Source organism: Odocoileus virginianus, chromosome 3, assembly GCF_023699985.2.
Source record: "Odocoileus virginianus isolate 20LAN1187 ecotype Illinois chromosome 3, Ovbor_1.2, whole genome shotgun sequence".
NCBI classification, from domain to species: Eukaryota; Metazoa; Chordata; class Mammalia; order Artiodactyla; family Cervidae; genus Odocoileus; species Odocoileus virginianus.
In genome coordinates this window covers 5476522-5482193 of record NC_069676.1, presented here as the reverse complement: position 1 = coordinate 5482193, position 5672 = coordinate 5476522, and positions in this window count along the sequence as shown.

Genomic DNA, 5672 nt, shown 5'->3' with positions numbered 1-5672 from the left:
TTCTATAGCACATTTTGTGGGGTGCTTTATTGGCATGACCAATAAAATCTATTATTTTCATGACTTTTGATAGCTATTTGTTGGATGTTAAAAGAGAACTATGGAAAGTTTTGTTCTCTTTGCTGTCACATTAAAATAAAAACATTTTATTTAAAAAAATTCCACAGAGACGACAGAAAGCAGATTAGTGGCTTGGAGTGGGGGTGGGGATGAGACTGCTGTGGGAGGGGACAAGTAACTGCTCATGGTCAGGGGTCTCTTTCTGGAGTGGAGTGTGTGTTAGTCGCTCAGTCGTGTCCGACTCTTGGTGACCCCAGGGACTGTAGCCCGCCAGGCTCCTCTGTCCCTGGGGAGTCTCCAGGCAAGAATACTGGAGTGGGTTGCCAAGTCCCCCTCCATCTTCCCGACCAAGGGACTGAACCCGGGTCTCCTGCATTGCAGGCAGTTTGCCATCTGAGTCACTAGGGAAACCCTTCGTGGGGTGATAGAAATGTCCTAAAATGGGCTCTGGTGGGGATTGCCTAGCTCTGGGGACATACTATAAACCATTAAATCGGACCCTTTAAAATGGGTGAATTGTGGACTTTCTTGGTGGTCCAGTGCCTAAGACTCTGCGCTCCCAAGGCAGGGACCTGGAGTTCCATCCCTGGTCAGGGAACTAGATCCCACAAGCCACAACTAAAGCTCTGCCTGACACAATTAAAAAAAAAAAAAAAACCCCACATGCCGCAACAAAGATCAAGGATCCCCCATGCCACAGCTAAGACCCGGCACAGCCAAAATAAATAAATAAATAAATATATTTTAAAATTCCATTTTTTAAAAAATGGGTGAAATATATGAAATCTCTCACTAAAACAGTTACTTAAGAAAATGAAGCTCTGTATATCCTTCTAATTCTCTGTATATTCATTCTATTAATGTTTTAGAGTTTGATGTTGAAATTCCCACTAAAAATCATCAGTTATCTACTTAAAAAAATAATTGTACCATATGAAACCTAGTTTCGTACTTCCAAGTCTCCTGGAAATGTGTTGTCATGCGTTAGTAATTAAAAAAAATAAAAATAAGCCCCAGACATGATCTTCTGCCGGAGTGTGGCTGGCAGGCAGGGTCTGGCGCTGGTGGCCACCCTCTGGCCCTACGTGCTCTTGGGCAGCAACCTGAAGCCCCAGACAGCGCTGCTGAATTTGCTTTGAAAATTTGGATCTAAAAGTTTATCCTGGCTCTGCGTCCCTGTGCTGGGAATGGCTTCTGTCCACCACCACCCCCACCCCCGGCCCCCGCCACGGGAGACTGCAGTTTTTCTCCATCATGCTGTTCCAAGAGTGACAGGCTGTGCTTGCTTCAGCAGGGAAATAAGCTGAGATTTCAGCATCACTGGAACCTGGACAGGCCACAGGAGATGGTCTGTGCCAAGCAAGAGAGCTGGCTCTGGGCCAGCAGGGCTCCGCAGACCCAGGAGACCCTTAGGAAGTGGAAACCCCAGGGCAGGAGAGGGGATTTCCTCTCTAGCTCCGGTCATGCATTGGGCAGGGGGTGGGAGACCTCCACTCACAGAGCCTGGGCACCTTTTCCCCCCCACACTGCTGGGCACCCTGCCAGGGCAGGGGTGAGAGGGAGTGAGGTAGGCAAGCACACCTTGGCCTTGGCAATGGGGACAGATGCCCTGGGGAGGGGTTCATGCTGGAAATTTGATTGCTGGCTGCTTTCAGGATTCAAGGGAAGTTACTGCTAATGGGTACAGGGGCGGGGTAGTGAAAAAATGTCCTAGAACCAGACAGAGGTGAGAGTTGTACAACATGTTGAATATACTAAATGAAACTGAATTGTTCCCTTTAAAATGGTTACCTTTATGGTGTGTGTGAATCACATCTCCATAAAAGAAAAGAGAAGGGACTTCCCTGGTGGTCCAGTGGTTAAGAATCCACCCCACAGTATTCAGAGAAGGCCAGTTCAGAGACTTTATCTCCTGTGGGTATCCTTTAATAAAGAAGGAAAAGCAGGAAAAGTATGTCTTTAGAGTACATGCAAAACAGAAGTATCTGATTAGAAATTATTTTGGAAAAAAAAAAAGTGAAAGTCGCTCAGTCGTGTCCGACTCTTCGCAACCCCACGGACTAGTCCATGGGATTCTCCAGGCCAGAATACTGGAGTGGGTAGCCTTTCCCTTCCCCAGGGGATCTTCCCAACCCAAGGATCAAACCCAGGTCTCCCACTTTGCAGGCGAATTCTTTACCAGCTGGGCCACCAGGAAAGCCCAAGAATACTGGAGTGGTTAGCCGTTCCCTTCTCCAGCGGATTCTTCCCGACCCAAGGAATCGAACCAGGGTCTCCTGCATTGCAGGTGGATTCTTTACCAACTGAGCTATCAAAGAAAAAAAAAATCTGGCCTGCAATGCAGGGGATGCAGGTTCAAACCTTGGTCGGGGAACTAAGAGCTCACGTTCTGTGCAGCAACTAAGCCCACTGGACACAATGACTGAGCCCATGCACTGTACCACAGTGAAAAATCCCGTGTGACGCAAGGAAGATGTCGCATGCTGCAAACAGGACCCAATGCAGTCAAATCAATGTTTTCTTAAAAGCAGAGAAGAGAAAGAAAGAGAAGAGAGAAAGAAAAAGAGAAAAGAAGAGAAAGAAAAAGAAAAAAAAATGCATCTTGCTGCTGAGGATCCCAGAACACTCAGCGTGGCCAGGATTTTAGAGGGTCTTGATTTTAAAAAATAGAAAATTCACATTTTGAGATACAGTGAAGTCATTCTGCCTTATGCATAAGTTAACTTGAATTTTATGCTAACTGAACTAGCCTGTTCCTGGCCTATCACAGATACATCGTGTGTGTGCTCAGTCGTTCAGTCACGTCCAGCTCTTTGCGACCCCGTGGACTGTAATCCGCCAGGCTCCTCTGTCCATGGGATTCTCCAGACAAGAATACTGGAGTGGAGTGCCATTACCTTCTCCAGGGGACCTTCCCCACCCAGGGACTGAACCCTCATCTCCCCGCGTTGGCAGGCAGAGTCTTTACCACTAGTGTCTCCTGTGAAGCTCAAGTACATTGTACATCTGCTTTATTTATTTAAGGAAAGGCCACATTGACCAGAAGTAAAGAATGTCCACAATAGAAAATAAAGCCTGAATGCCCTTTCTCCTGGAATGACAATGCTAGTCCTCCTTTGATGATAAGACTCGTTTCCTGGGTGCCAGGCCCTGCTGACTCGCTGTGTACGAGCTAGTCTGTTCTTTATTTTGAGCCACTAAAGAAATGTAACCCTGACTTGTTTAATGGTTTTTTTTTTTTTTTTGATGGTTAATAAAGCATTTTTATTAACTAGCTAGTTACTGCCAGTGGAAGTTACATTGATTTTATTTTTTTTTTCCATTTATTTTTATTAGTTGGAGGCTAATTACTTTACAACATTGTAGTGGTTTTTGCCATACATTGACATGAATCAGCCATGGATTTACATGTATTCCCCATCCTGATCCCACCTCCCACCTCCCTCTCTACCCGATCCCTCTGGGTCTTCCCAGTGCACCAGGCCCGAGCACTTGTCTCATGCATCCAACCTGAGCTGGTGATCTGTTTCACCCTAGATAATATACATGTTTCGATGCTGATCTCTCGAAACATCCCACCCTTGCCTTCTCCCACAGAGTCCAAAAGTCTTTGTTTAATGTTTTTTGTTCTCTCAAGATATAAAAACTGTGCTGAAAACCCTGCTTCTCCCAAGCAGCTTCTCAGAGTAATCTGGAAAGATGACTTCTGGGCTAGTCCTTAGTCTGGCTCAAATAAAACTCTTTCCTGTTCTTATTATGCACAGAGCAGACATCCAGTGGAACAAGTGAATTTTGGAGCCAGACGTAAGTTCAAATTCTGACTCTTGCATTTACCAGCTGTGTAACCTGGGAGAAGCTGAGTCTTTTAATTACCTCGGCTGTCAAGTGGGGATCACAACACTTCCTTTCAGACCAATTTGGGGATTAAAACTCAATTTGCAGATTCAACTCACTGGGACCTTGTCTGGCAAGTAGAAAGCACTTGATAGAAAGGAATCATGTTCACCCAGTGGAACACAATCCCTGAGGCAATGAAAAGGAAAGATATACTGACACATGCAATGACATGGACAAATCTCAGAATAATAGTGCTGATTGGAAGAAGATGAAGAGTACATATTATAAAGTTCTGCTTATAGAAAACTGTAGAAAATGCAAACTACAGTGACCCAAAGTGGCTGCTTGAGAAAGAAGGGGAGGGACAGGCAGGAGGGATTTGGAAGTGTTCTGTTATTTTCTAGTTATTATAATGTAACAAGAAATACATGTTCTTCACCCCCAGTTTCAGGAACACAGCTCCTAAAACCGCTGTTACTTCCTAAGTGATAAGAGCAACAGGAGCATATTTTGTTAAAATATTTGGTTTCAGTCCCGTTTTTGAAATAGAGAAGTGTCTTTTATTGTTTATACCGTTTTCTTTAAAAGAGAATAATGTCAGATTTTTAAAATTCTGTTTGTCAGTGTGGAGATTCCTTAAAAATCTGGAAATAGAACTGCCATTTGACCCAGCAATCCCACTTCTAGGCATACACACCGAGGAAACCAGATCTGAAAGAGACACGTGCACCCCAATGTTCATCGCAGCACTGTTTATCATAGCCAGGACATGGAAGCAACCTAGATGCCCATCAGCAGACGAATGGATGAGGAAGCTGTGGTACATATACACCATGGAATATTACTCAGCCATTAAAAAGAATTCATTTGAATCAGTTCTAATGAGATGGATGAAACTGGAGCCCATTATACAGAGCGAAGTAAGCCAGAAAGATAAAGACCATTACAGTATACTAACACATATATATGGAATTTAGAAAGATGGTAACGATAACCCTATATGCAAAAAAAGAAAAAGAGACTCAGATGTATAGAACAGACTTGTGGACTCTGTGGGAGAAGGCGAGGGCGGGATGTTTCAAGAGAACAGCATCGAAACATGTATATCTAGGGTGAAACAGCTCACCAGCCCAGGTTGGATGCATGAGACAAGTGCTCGGGCCTGGTGCACTGGGAAGACCCAGAGGGATGGGGTGGAGAGGGAGGTGGGAGGGGGGACCGGGATGGGGAATACATGTAAATCCATGGCTAATTCATTTCAATGTATGACAAAAACCAATGCAATGTTGTAAAGTAATTAGCCTCCAACTAATAAAAATAAATGGAAAAAATAAAAATAAAATAAAATTAAAAAAATAAAATAAAAATAAAATTCTGTTTGTATATTTCTGGCTGTGCTGAGCGTTCATTGCTGCGCGCCAGGCTTTCTCTAGCTGTGGGGTGGGGAGCGTTGCTTCTCGTTGCGGCGGCTCCTCTAGGTGCGGAGCGCAGGCTCCAGGCTTCAGTAGTTACGGCTCTCGGCTCTCGAGCACAGGCTCAGTAGCATAGTGCTCGGGCTTGGTTGTTCTGTGCGCAATAGTTGTGGCGGGTGGGCTTATTGATCTGTGGCATGTGGAATCTCCCCGGACCAGGAATTGAACCCATATCCCCTGCATTGGCAGGTGGATCCTTATCCACTGGACCACTAGGGAAATCCTAAAATAATCCCTTTTCAATCACACCACCTGAATTTCAGGTACTGAGATGACCTCTGGAAAGCATGTGAGGATGAGGGC